The sequence below is a fragment of the Diceros bicornis genome, assembly GCF_020826845.1.
Source record: "Diceros bicornis minor isolate mBicDic1 chromosome 30 unlocalized genomic scaffold, mDicBic1.mat.cur SUPER_30_unloc_6, whole genome shotgun sequence".
NCBI lineage: Eukaryota > Metazoa > Chordata > Mammalia > Perissodactyla > Rhinocerotidae > Diceros > Diceros bicornis.
Window position 1 is genome coordinate 542737 of NW_026690904.1, and position 16975 is coordinate 559711.

The window sequence follows — 16975 nt, forward strand, 5'->3', positions numbered from 1 at the left end:
CCCACTGCTCTTTGAGATCAGTGACATGTAAATTGTGACATCACTCCCATTGTGTGAATGCGATATCACACCCAATGTTATGTGTGATGTGACACACTTGTTTATGGGTGACATCACAGCCCTTTGTGTGTGCCAACATCCTCATTGCGTGTCACATTCCATCAATTGTGAGTGACATCAACTTTAATTGTCATATGATATCAAACCATTATTATGTGCGGTGTCACTCCCAGTATTATGTATGACATCACACCACTTGATTGTGACAACACTCTGATAATGTGTTTGACATCACTCCAACAGTGTGTGACATCGCTCACATTTTGTGTGTGATATCATTCCAATTGTTATGTGTGACATCACACCCATTTTGAGACATCACACACTTTGAGCAGGATAAAACTAGGTTAGCATGTCACATCTCTCAAATTGTGTGATATCACTCCAGTTGTGTGAGGGCAGTCATATTGTTAACTTTGATATGACATCCACAGTTTGTAGGAAATCACTCCCAGGTTTCTGTTAAGTCTTTCCCATTTAGTCTAACTTATATCCCGATTGTGTGTTTTATGTAACTCTCATTGTTATGTATGAATTCACACTCATTATCCTTATAGATACCACTCCAAATGTCCATGACAGCACCAGGTTGGTGTGTGGTTTCACACACTTTGTGTGTCTGACCTCACTCAAAGTCTGTATGACATCACACCAATGGTGTATGTGTGATAGTGCTCACATTTGTGTGTGAAAACACACTTATGATATGTCTGACACCATTCACATTTTTGTGACATAATTCACATTTTTATGTATGACATCACACCTATTGTGTGTGTGTGACAACATTCACATATGTTGACATCACACCGATTGTGTGTGACATCACTCGAATTTACCATATGAAATGGCTATTCTTAAGTGTCATGTCACTCCCAATATTCTGTGATTTCACATTAATTCTCGAGGACATCAGTCTACTAGTGTTGTGACATCACTCCCATGGTGTTTCTGTGACTTCACTCATATATTTTGGGTGACGTCTTTCTGTTATGTGTGATATCACGCTTGTTGTGTTGTATGACATCAGACCAATAGTGTGACATCATTCCCACATATGTGTGACATCAGTCACATGTCCTTTGTGATATTACTCACATGTTTATGTGTGACCTCAGTCTCATTATGTGTGACATCACATCAATAGTGTGACATTACATCCGCTATATGTGACATCAGTGACATGTCCCTAGTGACATAATTCACATTTTAAGGGTGACATCACTCCCACTGTGTGCATGTGATATCACTCCCACTATTTTGCTTGGCGTGACCACATGCTTCTTGGTGACATCACATCAATTGTTTGTGTGACAACATCCTCATTGTGTGTCACACCACAACATTTGTGTGTGACATTAACCTTAATTCCCGTATGATATATCAACCATTATTTTGTGCAGTGTCACTCCCAGTATTATGTATGATATCACACCAATTGAGTGTGGCATCACTCTCATAGTGTTTGACATCATTCCAATGGATTGTGACATGTTTCACATTTTGTGGCTGACATCACTCCAATCGTTATGTGGGACATCACCTCCATTTTGGGACATCACACAACATGAGTGTGCTAACAATAAGATAGACGATCACATCTCTCAAATTGTGTAATATCACTCCCATTGTGTGTGATGGCAGTCATATTCTTAACTGTGATGTGACACCCACTATTATGTATGACGTCACTTCCAGGTTTCTGTGAAATCTCTCACATTTTACTCTGACATATCGCACTGGTGTGTTTTGTGTAACTCTCATTGTTATGTGTGAATATTCACTCATTTTCCTTAGAGACACCACTCCCATTGTCTGTGACATAGCGAGGTTGGTGTGAGCATTCACACACATTTTGTGTCTGACATCACACCAATGGTGTATTTGTGACAGGGCTCACATTTGTGATTGAAAACATACCCAATGATATGTGTGACACCATTCACCTTTTTTGTGACATAATTCACATTTTTATGTATAACATCACACCTATTGTGTGTGACAACTTTCACATGTGTTGAAATCAAACCAAGTGTGTGTGGGTTAGGGTTAGTGTTAGCATTAGGTTTAGAGTTTTGGTTAGGGTTAAGGTTAGGTTTAGGGTTAGGGTTAGGGCTAGGGCTGGGTCTAAGGCTAGGGTTAGGTTTATCATTAGGCTTATGGCTAGGGATAGGGTTAGGGTTATGGCTAGGGTTAGGTTTGCAGGTAGGGTTAGGTCTAGGGCTATGTTTGGGTTTAGGGCTAAGGCTAGGGTTACTGCTAGGTTTAGGGTTATTGCCAGGGTTATGGATAGGTTTAGGGTGTGTGTTAGGGCTGTGATTAGTGTTAGGTTTAGGGATAGGTTTAGGGCTAGGGTTAGTGTTAGGGTTAAAGCTAGGGTTAGGGTGAGGGTGAGGGTTAGAGTTAGGGTTACTGCTCGGGCTAGGCTTATGGCTAAGTTTATTGTTATGGTTAGGGTTAGTGTTAGGGTTAGGGTAAGTGTTATGGCTGGGGTTATGTCCAGGGCTAGGATTAGGATTAGGTTTAGTGCTAGGTTTAGGGCTAGGGCTACTGTTAGCTCTAGACTTAGAATTAGTGCTAGTCTAGGGCTAGTGTTAGGTCTAGAGCTGAGTCTAGGCCTAGTGTTCTGGCTAGGGTTAGCCTTAAGTTTACAGTTATGGTTAGAGCTTGGTCTAGGTCTAGGTCTAGGGCTAGCATTAGGGCTAGGGTTAGAGTTAGGTTGAGGGCTATGGTTAAGGTTAAGTTTATGTTTTTGTTTAGTCCTAGTGTTGATGTCAAGCTTAGGGTTCTTGTTATTGTTCAGATTCAGGTTTGTGTTTGGGTAAGAGTTTGGGTTCGTGTTTGGGTTCTGGTTCGGTGAGGTTTAGGGTTAGGCTTATGGCTTAGGGTCAGTTTTAGGGTTAAAGTCAGGATTAGTATTAAGTCTGTGCTATGGTTAGGGTTAGGTTACAGATTAGGGTTAAGATTAGTGTTAGCTTTAAGGTTGTTAGTGATAGCGCTAGGGCTAGTGTTAGAGTTAGGTTTATGGATAGGATTTGGGTTAGTGTTAGGATTAATACTCCGTTTAGGGTTAGGGTTACACATAGTGGTAGGTGTTGGTTTTGGGCTACAGTTCGGTTTAGTGTCACTGTTATGGCTAGGGCTAGATTGAACATTATGGTTAGTGACATGGTACAGGTTAGGGCTAGGGTTAGGGTTAGAGTTAAGTCTAGGTCTAGCGTTATGTTTAGGGCTATGTCTAGGATCATGGTTAAGTTTAGGGTCATGGTTTGTGTTAGACTCAGTGGCAGGGGTACTGTTAGGTTTAGGGTTAATGGTTGGGCTATTGGTTGGGAATGGGAGAGATCGGTTTAGGGTCATGGTTAGGGTTAGGATTAGCATTAGTGTTGTGGCTACGGTTAAGGATAAGGTTAGGGTTAGGGCCAGGGTTCGGGTTAGGACTGGGGTTAGACTTAGGGCTAGGGATAGGTCTGTGGTTATGGTTAGTGTTAGGGCTAGTGTAAGGGTCCGGTTTAGGTTTGGGTTATAATTAGGTCTAGGACAAGTGTTAAGGTTAATATTACACTTAAGGTTAGGATTTGGCATAGGCCTAGGTTTAGGCTTAGGGTTGTTTTAGGCTTAGGATTGGGATTTGGGTAGCGGTTTTGGTTGGGGTTGGGGATAGGGTTACTGTTAGGGCTTGGAGTTGGGTTAGGAACAGAGTTCTGGTTAGTCTTAGGGCTAGGCCTAGGGCTAGGGCTAAGGTTAGGGTTAGGTTTATGCTTGGGGTAGGTTTAGTGTTGGATGATGGTCAGGTGTATGGTTAGCATTAGGATTAGGTTTTGAGAAAGGCTTAGCTTTAGGTCTAGGGTTAGAGCTAAAGTTAGGTTTAGGGTTAGAGTTCAGTTAGGTTTATGGCTATGGTTAGCGTTAGGGCTAGGTTTAGTGCTAGGATGCTGGTTAGGGCTAGGGCTGGGGCTGGCTTTAGGCTTATTGCTATGGCTAGGATTAGGGTTAGTGTTAGGGTTAATGTTGTGTGCGTTAGAGTTTGGGTTATGGGTAGGGTCAGGGTTAACTTTAGGTTTATGTGTAAGGTTAGGTTTATATTTAGGGTAAGCGTGGGGCCGGCCCTATGGCTTAGCGGCTAAGTGCATGGGATCCGATGTTGGCGACCCAGCTTTGTATCCCAGGTGCACACCGACACACCACATTTCCGGCCATGCTGAGGCCGCGTCCCACATACAGCAACTAGAAGGATGTGCAGCTATAACATACAACTATCTACTGTGGCTTTGGGGGAAAAAATATGGTAAGCATTGAGGTGATGGGTAGGAGTAGTGGTAGAGTTAGGTGTAAGGTTAGAGTTTGGTTAGAGTTAGGGTTGTGGTTGGGGTAGGGTTAGGGTTTGGACTAGGGCTAATGTTAGTGTTAGCATTAAGGTTAAGGTTAGGGCTAGGGTTAGGGCTAGAGTTAGGCTTAGGGTTAGGGTTAGCATTAGTGTTAAGGCTAGTTTTAGGCATAGGGTTAAGGGTAGGGTTAAGGTTAGCACTATGTCTAGGGATAAGGCTAGGGTTAGTGTTAGTTCTAGGGCTAGGTCTAGGGTTACTGTTAGGGTTACAGTATGGGTTAGGGCTAGGCTTAGGGTTAGGGTTAAGGCTATGTTTAGGGTTAGGCTTAGGTTTAGAGCTAGATTTATATCCGTGGTTAGGGTTAGGGTTAGGACTAGGGCTTGTGTTGGGGTTAGGGCTAGGGCTATGATTAGGTCATGTTTAGCATTAGGGTTAGGGCTACTGTTGGGTTAGAGTTAGGGTTAGGGTCAGGTCTACGGCTAGGGTAGAAGTTAAGCCTATGGCTAGGGTTATGGTTATTTTTATGGTTACAGTTACGGTTATGGTTACAGGTAGGTCTCGGGTTAGGTTAAGGTTTCTGTCTAGGGTTTGGCTTATCCCTAGGTCTATGACTAGGTTTAGGGTCAGGGTTAGGTTTAGGGTTAGTACTAGAGCTACGTTTAGGTTTACGTTTAGGGGAAGGGTTAGAGTTACAGCTAGGTTTAGGGTAGGGTTAGAGTTAGGGCTAGGGTTAGGGTTCGATCTATGGTTATGGTTAAGGTTATGGTTGTGTTAGGTTTAGATGTAGTGCTAGATTTATGGGGAGGTCTAGCGTTAGGGTTACTATTAGGACAAGGGTTAGTGTTAGGACTAGGTTTAGGCCTTGGATTAGCCTTAGGTTTAAGCTTAGAGTTTGGGTTAAGTTTATAGCTACAGTTAGTGTTAGGTTTAGATTTAGTGCTACAGTTAGGATTAGGGCTAGGGCTGGTCTTCGGTTTAGAGTTAGGGTTAGTTTTGGGTTAGGGTTAGGACTAGAGCTAGAGCTAGGGCTATCATTAGGGTTACGACTAAGTTAGGGATAGTGTTAGGGCTAGGGTTATGCTTAGGATAAAGGCTAGGGTTAGGATTAATGTTATGGTTATGGTTAGGGATTGTTTCGGTTTTCAATTAAGGGTAGAGGTAGGGATAGGTGTAGGGTAAGGGATAGGTTAGGATTAGGGATAGTATAGTGGTAGGAGTTGGGTTAGGGTTATAGTTAGAGGAGTGGTAGGCTTAGGGTTAGGGTGACGGTTGGGTTCGGGTTAACGTTGCGATGAGTGTTAGGGCTGGTGGTAGCATGAGAATTAGCGTTAGGGCTAGAGTTAGGGTTAGGGCTAGGATTATGCTGAAGGCTAGGGTTTGGCCTAGCATTAGGAGTAGGGCTAGGATTAGGGTTATGGTTAGCATTATGGGTAGGGACAATTTTAGGGCTACAGCTAGGTTTACTTTTAGGTTAGGGTTATATTTAGAGTTAGGGTTTGGGTTATGCATAGACTTAGGGTTAGTGTCACGTTTAGGGCTTGTATCATCTTTAGAAGTAGGATTAGGACTAGGGTTAGGGTTAGGGTTTGGACTTGGGCTAGTGTTGGCATTAGGGTTAGGGCTAGGATTAGGGCAGAGTTAACATTAGGGTTAGGGTTAGTGTTGGGTTATGATTAGTGTTGGGTGATGGTTAGTGTTAGCGTTAGGGTCACCTCTAAGCTAATGTTGGGGTTAGGCCTAGAGCTAGATTTAGAGTTAGGATAAGTTTTAGGTTTAGGGTTAGTCCTAGAGCTATGTTAGAGGTAGATTTATTGTTAGAGGTAAGTTTAGTTTAGGGGCAGGGCTAGGGCAATTGCTGGGGCTCGGCTTTTGTTAGGGACAGAGTTACGGTTAGTGTTAGTGATGAAACTAAGGTTAGGGCTGTTGCTTAGAATAGGGTAAGTGTTAGGGTCAAGGTTAGCCTAGGGCTGAGTTAGAGTTAGGCTTAATGTTAGGCTTAGGGTAATGGGTAAGGTTGTTGTTAGAGATGGTTTAGGGGTAGTTTTAGGGTTAGGGTTAGTGATAGGGCTAGTGTTAGGGTTACGGTTAGAACCAAGGCTATGGACAGGGTTAGGGTTAGCGTTAGTGCTAGGACTAGGTCTAGATTTATGATTAGGGTTAGGGTTAGTGTTAGGGTTCGAATTATGGCTAGGGCTAGGGCTAAGTTTAACGTCACATCTAGGGCTAGGATTTGTGTTGGGTTAGGGCTAGCTTTGAGGGTTAGGGTTAGGGATATGGTTAGGGTTAGAGTCAGGTGTAAGGGTAGAGTTTGGCATAAGGTAGTGTCACGGTTTGTGTTAGGGTTAGAACTAGTGTTAGGCTTAAAGGTAGGGCTAGGGCTAGGGCTAGAGTTAGGTTTAGGGTTAGGGTTAGGGTTAGGTCTAGCACTAGCGTGAGGGTAGGGCTAGGGCTAGAATTAAGGTAAGATTAGGAGTTATAGTAGGGTAAGGATTTGCTTTAGTGTTAGGTGTAGTGCAGGGTCACGGTTAGGGCTAGGTTTAGGGTTAAGGGTAGGGTTAGTGTTAGGGGTATGAGGATGGGTTTATAGTGGGGAATGGGGATGGCTTTTTACTGTTTGTTTAGGTTCAGGGTTAGTATTAGTGTTTGTGCTAGGGTTATGGATATTGTTAATGTTAGGGTTAAGGTCAGGGCCATGGCTAGGGTTAAGGATAGGTCTAGATTTAGGGCTAGGGCTAGACCTGGGTTTATGGTTAGGACTAGGACTATGGTTAATTTCATGTGTAGGGCTGGGTTAGTGTTAGGTCTAGGTCAATGGTTAACGTTAACCTTACAGATGGGGTTAGTGCTAGGGTTAGGGTTACGGCTAGGGTTATGGTTACTGTGAACGATAGTGCTAGGGTTAGCGTTTGGTTTAGGGTAGAGGTTGGGTTGGGGTTGGATTAGGGTGAGAGTTAGGGCTCAGGGTGGCGATGGAGTGTTAGTGCAATGGTTAGGGTAGGACTATGTTTAGTGCTAGGTTTAGTGTTAGGTTTAGGGCTAGGGTTAGTGCTAGGTCAGGTTTAGGGCTAGGGCTGTTGTTGGTTTTATGTTTAGGGCTATGGCTAGGATTAATGTTGGCGTACGAATGGGTTAGGGTTAACGTTAGGGGTAGCGTTATGTGTAGAGCTGGGTTAAAGTTCGTGTTAGGTTTAGGGGTAAGTGTAGAGGTCGGGGGGTTAGGGATCGGTTTGGATTAGGGTTAGGTTTAGATTTAATAGTAGGTGTAGGTGAAGGACTTGGACTAGTGTTAGGGTAAAGTTTAGGGATAAGGTTAGGTTTGGTACAGAGTTAATGTTAGTTTTATGGTTAACGTTAGTGTTATGTTTGGGGTTAAACTTGCGTTAGGGTTAGGTTTAAGCTTAGGGTTGGGGTAGGGTTTGGATTAGGATTAGGGGAGGTGTAGGTGTAGGGATAGAGTTAGACTTAAGGTTAGGGTTTGTGTTAGTGCTAGGACTGGGGTTAAGATTAGTGTTAGGCTTGGCTTAAGGTTAGGTTTAGCAGAGCGGTACATGTAGGGGTAGTGTTAGGGTTAATGTTAGTGTTAGGGTTAGAGGTAAGTTTAGGCCTAGGGCTAGGTTTAGGATTAGGGCTGGGGCAAAGGTTAGGATTATGGCTATTGTTAGGAATAGTGTTATTATTTGAGATGTAGTTGGGGTTAAGTTTGGGTTAGGGTTAGGGTTAGTTTTATGGTTATTGGTAGGGTTGGGGTTAAGTTTGCATTCGAGTTTGGCCTATGGTTATGGAGGGACTAGGGTTTCGATTACGGTTCTGGTTAGTGGAGGAGTAGGTGTAGGGATAGGTTTAGGGATAGTGTTCGGGGTAAGGTCAGTGGTAGTTGTAAGGATTGGGTTAGGGTTAGTTATAAGTTTAGGGTTAGATTTAGGTTTACGTCAAGTGTTAGAGTTGGCATTAGGGTCTAGAGCCATGGTTAGGGTTAAGGGTAGGTTTATGTTTAGGGGTAGGTCTGGGGTACAATTAGGGTTAGGGTTTGGTTTTGTCTTAGGTTTAGGGTTAGGGTTAAGGATGGCTCTAGGGCTGGTTTTAGAGTTAGGGCTAGGGTTAGGGTTAGGGTTAGTTCTAGGTTTAGGACAAGGGTTTGGGTTAGGGTTAATGCTAGGATTAGTGTTGGGGTTAGTTTTGTGGTTGGGTTAAAGAGTTAATGTTAAAGTTCAGGGTAGTATTAGGGGTAGGAGTAGGGTTAGTGTTAGGGTTAGTGTTAGAGTTAGGGTTAGGGTTAGACTTAGGGGTAGGGGTTATCTAAGATTTAGGGTTATAGTTACAGTTAGACATAGGGTTAGGGTTAGGTGTAGGGCTAAGTTTAGGGTTATGATTATGCTTAATATTAGTGTTATTGTTATCACTAGGGATTGGGTTATTGTTAGGCTTAAGGTTAGGGTTAGGGTTACGGTTAGGTTTGGGTTTAGAGTTGGGTTAGTGTTATGGTTCATGTTACCTTCAGTCTTATGGTCTGGGTAAAGAGTGTTTTAAGGATAGGGGTAGTGTTACAGTTAAGGTTAGGGGTAGTGATACAGTAAGCTGTGGGAATTGCATTAAGATTAACATTAGGGCCAGGGCTAGAGCTAAGTCTAGGGTTACGTTTATGGTTAGGGCTTGGTCTAGGGCTTAGACTAGGGTTAGGTTCAGTTTTACTGTTAGGTTTAGTGTCAGATTTAGGACTAGGCATAGGGCTGCGTTAGTGTTAGTGATCGGGGTTGGGCTAAGTTTTAGGCCCAGTTTTAGGGTTAGGGTTAGAGTTAAGGTTAGGTCTAGGGCTGGGGCTCGTTTTAGGATTATGGATAACAGTAGGGTTAGTGTTAAGGCAAGGGATAGTGTTAGGGGTCAGGTGAGGACAAGGATTAGCATTAGGGTTGGGGCTGGGTTTAGGGCTAGGGTTAGTTCAAGACTTGGTTCTAGGTTAGAGTTAGCATTATGGTTAGAAGTAGATTTAGGTTTAGGGTAAGGGTTATGGTTAGGTTTAGGGTTAGGTTTATGGCTATGGCGAGGGTTAGGGCTAGGTTTAGTGTTAGTTTTAGGTTTATGGTTATGGTTAGGTTTAGAGCTAAACATATGTTTAGGGTTAGTCACACCGGTAGGGTTAGGTTTAGGGTTACATAAAAGGTACAGTTACAGTTAGCATAAGTTTAAGATTAGAGGTAGGCGTAAGGATAGGGGTGGGGTTGGATTAGGGTTATGGTTATGGTTAGGTTTTGGGTTAGGGTTAGTGTTCGTGTATTGGTTAAGGTTAGGGCTAGGGACAGGGCTAGACTTAGAGTTATGACTAGTGTTATGGTTAGTGTTAGAACTAAGGCTAGGGTTAGGATTAGAACTTGGGGCTAAGATTAGTGTTAGAGTTAGCATTAGGGTTGGGTTATGCTTGGTGTTACAGATATTGTTAGGGGTAGGGGTAGGTGTTTGGTTAGGTTTAGGTTTAGGGGAGTGGTTGGTGTATGGGTGGTGTTAGGGTTAATGTTGCATTAGGGTTAGGGTTAAAGATAAAATTAAACCTAGAGTTAGGGTGAGAATTACGGTTCAGGTTAGGGTTAGGGTTAAAGTTAGAGTTAGGTTTGGTTAGGGTTAGGGGTAGGGTTAGGGTTAGTGTTGGGTTAAGTTTTGGTGTGGGGTAGTAGTAGGGGTAGGTGTTGGGTTAGTGTTTGGTTTAGGGTTAGGGTCAGGGTTAGGGTTAGGGTTGTGGTGAGAGTTAGGGGTAGGTTTAGTGTTAGAGTTAGCATTAGGGTTAGAGTTCAGGTTAGGGTTAGGGCTGATAATAGGCCTAGATTTATGGATAGGTTTAGGACTAGGGTTAGGGTGGGTTAATATAAGGGTTTTGTTAGGGTAGTTTTAGATCTACGGTTAAGGTTAGTGCTGCGTTAGAGTTATAGTTAAGCTTAGTGTTTGGTTTAGTGCTAGGGTTAGGGTTAAGGATAGTGTTATGTCTAGGCTTAGTGTTAGGGTTAGGACTAGGGCTAGTGTTGGGTTTAGGGCTATGGTTAAGGTTAGCCTTAGTGTTAGTTCTAAGTTTAGGGATAGTGCTAGTGTTAGAGTTAGCGTTAGGGCCAGGGCTTTGGAAAGCGCTAGGGTTATCATTAGGGCTAAAGCTAGGTCTATAGTTATGGTTAGGTTTAGAATTTGGCCTAGAGCTGGGGTTAAGGATAGGGATATGGTCATTTCTGGGGCTAAGTTTAGGGTCAGGTCTGGGGCTTGGATTTGTGTTAGGGTTGGGGCTTGTGTGCAGTGCTACGGTTAGGTGTAGGGTTAAGTCTAGTGCTAGGGTTAGGGTTATGGTTAGCGCTAGCTTTAGGGTTAGTGTTATGTGTAGTGCTAGCATTTTGTTTAAGCCTAGTGTTAGACTTAGCAATTGACTTAGGCTTAGGGCTGATATTAGGGTTAAGGTTAGGTTTAAGAGTAGGTTTAGTGTTCAGGTTACCATTATGTTTAGTGTTTAGGTTTGGCTTAGGGTTAGGAATAGGCTTAGGGTTAGGGCAAGGGTTTGTGTTAGGAGTCTGTGCAGGATTACGGTTAGAGTTATGGTTGGGTTAGACTAAGTGTTAGTGTTAGGGTTAGGTTTAGGGCTATGACTAGGGTCTGGGGTAGTGGTCAGTGTTGGCTTAGGGATAGGGTTAGGGTAGTGCTGTGGTTTGTGTTAGGTTTAGGGTTAAGGTTAGGGATAGGGCTTGGGCTAGAGCCAGGTTTAGGGTTAGGGCTAGCATTAAGTCTAGGTTAAGTGTTATTTTAAGACTATGGGTAACATTAGAGTAGGATTAGGGTTAGGGCTATGGGTAGGGGTAGGCTAAGTGTTTGGGTTAAGAGTAGGGGTAGGGATAAGGTCACAGTTAGGGTTAGGTTTAGGGTTAAAGTTAGGGGTAATGTTAGGTGTGGGTGATGTCTCGTCTTAGTGTTATGGTTAATATTAGTGTTTGTGTTAGCGTTAGGGTTCTGCATATGATTACTGTTAGGGGTAGTGTTAGGCTTAGGCTTCGGATTGGATTAGGGTTAGGGTTAGGGTTTGGGTAGGGTTAGAGATAGTTTATGGAGAGAAGGAGGAGTAGGGTTTGGGTTAAGGCTGTGTTCAGTTTAGGGTTAGGATTAGGGTTCAGGTTCTGGTTAAGGTTAGGCTTAGAGTTCAGATTAGGGTTTGTGTATTGGTTTGGTTTAGGATTCCAAACAGCAATCTGTGCCAAATTTTTTTTAGGTATCATGTGATCCTTACTAGCTGAAGGGAAGGGAGATGTGGTATGGATTTATTTCCAGGAATGGGTGCTAGACATGATTTGGCTTAGCTCTACTCTGGATTCCCTGTCCTATACAAACCTGTTCCCAGGTTTAAGGATAGGGTTAGGGTTAGGTTTTGGTTACGGTTAGAGTTAGTTTTATAGAGAGAAGGCGTGGTAGCTTGGGGTTAGGCTTGTGTTAGGCTTGGATTTAAGATTAGGGATAAGGATAAGGTTTGGGTTAGAGTTAAGGTGAGGGTTAGGGTTCGGGTTAGGGCTAGTGTTGTATTAGTGTTAGGGTTATTGTTAGGCATAAATTTAAGTTTAGTGTTAGCCTTAATGTTTAGAGTTAGTGTACTAGATTTAGCATAGTGTTAGGGTTAGGGTTAAGGTTAGGACAAATGCTAGGTTTAGACATAGAGTTAGCGTTATGTCTACTGTAAAGTCTGGGTCTTAGGACCAGGGCTAGGGCTAGGATTAGTTTCAGCTGTAGGTTGGGTTCGGGCTAGATCTAGCCAAGTGTTAGGGTTAGGGTTACAGTTAGGGTTAGGGTTAGGGCTAGGGCTAGTGCCAGGGTTAGGGTTAAGTCTAGGACTAGGGTTAGTGTTAGAGATAGGGTTAGGCTTAGGCTTAGTGCTAATTCTTGAATTATTGTTATTGTTAATGTTAGTGTTGGGGTTGGAGTTGTGTTGCAGTAAGTGTCAGGTTTAGGGTTAGTGGTAACCGTAGGTTTAGTGTAGGGGTAATTGTAGGTTTAGATTTAGGGTTAAGGTTAGGGATATGGTTACGACTAGGGCTATGGTTAGGGTTAGGGTTAGGGCTATGATGAGAATTAGGCTTCACGTTCGGATTAATGTTAACATTAGTTTTAGGGCTAAGGTTGGTGGTGTATCATGAATCCGAGCCCAACTTTAGCTCTAAGCCTAAACCTACCCCAAGCCCTAAATCTCTCCCTGACCTTAACCCTAATCATATGCAAACTAACTGTAACTGTAACCCTAAGCCAACTCTAACCGTAACTTAAAACCTAGTCTTAGCCCTAGCCCTAACAGTAACTCTAACCCTAGCATAACCCTAACTCTAACCCAAACCCAAACCGTACGCCTGTTCCTACACTTTCCATTGTCCCAACCCTAAGGTACAGACGACACTAACATCAGACCTAACCCTAATCATACCCCTAACCATAACCTCAAAACCCGCCCCGTCCCAAACCATAAAAATGAATCTAGTTATAAACCTAAAGAGAATCATAACTCTAAATGTAATAACTAAACTTAGCCCTAAAACCAGCCCTAACGATAACTCTTGCCATAACACTAACACTATCACTACACCTACTCCTAACTCTCACCATAACCCTACATGTAATCCAACCCTAACCCTATCTCTAGCCCTTGATGTAGCCCTAAACCAGTCCTAACACAAACACTAGCCCTATTCCTAGTCATATCCTTATTGCTAAACCTAAGCTTAACTGAAACACAAACCACCTTACCTAGCCCTAGCCCTAAACATAATCCAGCCCTAGCCCTAAGCCTAACACTAACCCTACCCCGACCCTAACCCTAACCCTAAACCTAATATGAACACTAACTCTAAGACTAAACATAACCCTAACCCTAACATGAACACTAACAGTAAACCTAACCCAACCCAACCCTAACCTTAAAGCTAGCCCTAAGCTTAAGCCGAACCCTAAACCGGGCACCAAATTTAACCCAAACCCGAAACCTAATCCGAACTAAACATAAACCTAATCTTATCCTGACCCGAAACCTAACCCTTACCCTAATCCGAAGGCAAACCTCAAAAGAAAGCTAAGCCTAAACCTCACAATAACCCTAATCTTAACCCTAACATGAACACAAATTGGAACCCTAACCCTAAACAGAACCCTAGACCTAAACCGAACCAGAACCTAGCCCTATACATAAAACTAACACTTACGTGAACACTAACCCTAACCCGAACCAGAATCCAAACCCTAAACCTAACTCAAACGCTAACCCAAACCCTAACCTGATACTGACACTAAACAGCAACCATAACCCTAAACCAAACACTAACCCTAACACTAAAACTAACGCTAACCGCAACCTTAACCCGAACCAAAACATGACACTAACTTGAACTCTAAGCCAAAACCTAACCCTAACCCTAACAATAACCCTAATCCAAACACTAACCCTAACCATAACATTAAGCATATCACGAAAAATAACCCTAACTGTAACCCAAGTCTGAATCCTAAACCTAACCCTAACTCGAACCCAAACCCAACCTGAACCCAGCCCTATCCCTTATCCAAAACTAACCCCAACCCCAGCCCTAACCCTAAGCCTAAAGTTAACCCGAACTCTAACAATAACCTGAACCCCAAACTTAACCCAGACTCTAACCCGAACCTTAACCCTAACCCTAAAACTATCACAAACACAAAGCCTAATCCGACCCTAACACTAACACCATCAAGAACCCAAACCTTAACTCTAATCCTAATCCAAACACTAACCTCACCCTAAACCTTAACATAACCTTAACAGTAACCCGAATCCTAACTGTCCCAACGAAGCAAAACATAACCCTAACCCTAACCAGAAAATGAACTCGAACCCTAGCCATAACCCTAACCCAAAAAAACCCTGACCTTAAACATAACCCTAAACCTAACATGAAAATTAACCCTAACCATATCAGCAATCCTAGCCTGAAATGTAACCCGAACCCTAAACCTAATCTTAGCCCGACTCTAACCCTAACCCTAACCAGAACACGAACCTGAACCCTAAGCCTAACCCTGACTCAAACACTAGCCCTAACACTGAAACTAAACATTACCCTAACGTGAACCCTATTGCTAAGCCTAACCATAACTTGAACTCTAAACATATTTCTAACCCTAATGCTAACCCTAACCCTAATCAAAACCCAACGCTCACCCTAACCCTAACCCTAATCCTAGACCTAAATCGAACCCTAACCCTAATCGGAAACCAAAACGTAAACCTAACCCTAACCATAACCCAAACCCAACCCTAACCCTAACCCTAACCCTAACCCTAACCCTAACCCTAACAAGAAACCTAAAGCTAAAGCTGAGCATTTTTCGAACCCGAAACCTAATAATAACCCTAATCCGAATACTAACCCTAACCTCAGCCTAACCCAAATCCTAACACTAACCCGAACGCTAACCTGAATCCTAACCCTAACAAGAACCCGAAACCGAACCCAAAACCTAACACTAACCCGAAGCCTAACCCAACCAGAACCCTAAGGCTAAACTGATATCAAAACCAAGCTCTGACCCTGACATTAACCCGAATACTAACACTAACACTACACCTAACCATAACCCTAAATCTAACTCAAACACTAACTCTAACCCCAATACTAAACTGAACCAGACCACTGACCCTAACCCTAACCCTAAACTCTAAAACTAACCCTACAGGTAAAACAAATCTGTACCAAACCCAAACCATAACACTAACCAGAACCATAACCCTAATGCTAACCATAACCCTAACCCCAACCCCAATAGGAACAGAAACCATAACACTTACACTAACCAGATGATAACCCTATGCTAACTGAACCCTAACCCTAACCTGAAATCTAACCCAAAACTGACAATGAACTATAACACTAACGTCAACCCTAACCCTAACACTAACCTAAACTCAAACATATCATTAACGCGAATCATAACCCTATCCCTAACTAGAACCATAAACTTAACCCTAACCAGAAACATATGCCTAAATATAAACCTAACACAAACCCGAAAAGTAAACCAAACCCTAAAACTGACAGTAACCGGAAACCAAACTTAACACTAACGTAACACTAAGAGTACCCCAGGAAATGGTTCTGGGGAGAAAAGAATGATGAAGGACACGTGTGACGCCTTCTGTTTGAGTGCAGAGGTGCCAGGCAGAGGGCGACAGGATGGCTGGATCGGCTCACCTGTTTTCTCCAAAGGAGGCTGGACAACCAGCCAAACACCCTACCTGGGCCAGGCCACTTCCAGAGGGGACAAGGTCAAGAGCACATAGCCCTGGGGATGGCTGCCAAGTCTCCTGGGGTGTGTTCTGGGCCCCGTCAGAGGAGGAAGCAGCCTGGCAACGGGTGTGCCAGACGTGAGATCAGGAGGCCTCCCACACCCGGGTCCCTGTTCTGCCCAGGCCTCACGAGGGAGGACGAAGGTCGTGGCAGTGGCGTGTAGGGTGGGGCTGCCGGCTAGCCTGCCCCGGGATGTCCTGGGAGAGGGCGCCTGGGGATGGGCTGCCACTGGAGAGGTCTGAGGGACCCACCCAGCTCCAGGCAGTCGGGGGCAGAGAGAGAATCCCACTCTGCCCTTTCCCTTAAGTTTCTTATGGCTTGCCAAACCGTTAACAAGACAGGTTCGCAAGAGAAAATCATACTCAACTGAAGAATATGAGTGCATGGCAGAAACCCGAGAAAGTGAGTCTCTCCACACAAAGGTAGAGATTTTCATTTTGCAAACTCTCCTGAGCTTATGAGAAAGGAGGATGTTGGGGGAGGGCATGCGGAATTCAAGACTGGAATAAGACAATTGTCATGCAGAGGAACATGTAATGTCTTGTAGGAACCATTTCCCCTGCACCGGGGTCAGGTCCGGAAGGGACAGCACAGAGGTGACCAGCAACCCTCCTCTCTGTGGTGGCAGTGGCCCCGGGGCAGGCGTGGGGGTGGTAGGTGGAAGCGGGATGGCGTGTGAGTTGGTACCAGCGGTGGAGGCAGCGATTCAGAGGTCAGAGATCTCTCTTAATCTCTCTGTCTCTCTCTCTCTCATCTCTCCCTCTGAGACCTGAGGAGAGAAAGGTGGGGCGCCCTACCCACCTCTCCTACCGATTCCATGGTCCCTTCTTTCTCTGGCAGCTCTCGGAACCATGTGGGCTTGGGTTTAACCCCCTCAGGCCAAGGGTGCATGTTGGGCCACCCGGGACTAGGGCTGGCCTCGGGGGTCCTCAGTGAACGCCCCATCCTCCCACCAGGATCTGACCAGCTGGGGCATCCCTCGGTGACTACCAGCTGCAGCTGAAGGAGCTCCACCCTTCTTGACTTGGCATCAGGTGCTGTCTCCCTCACCTCCCACAATACCTCACAGATCGCAGGCCTCATCACTTACTTGGAAGGGTGGGTCTGTCCAGGGTGGCCACAGTCAGACTGGGGTTCGAGCTCAAGGTTCTTCCTAGGCCAGTTGCTTTGTCCTGGGGCTCATTTCTTTCTGGAAAGACAAAGCCATGGCCTCACCCCACGCCTAGACTTGGCGACTGCAGCCAGGTGGAGGAAAGGATCTGTGGAGACAAA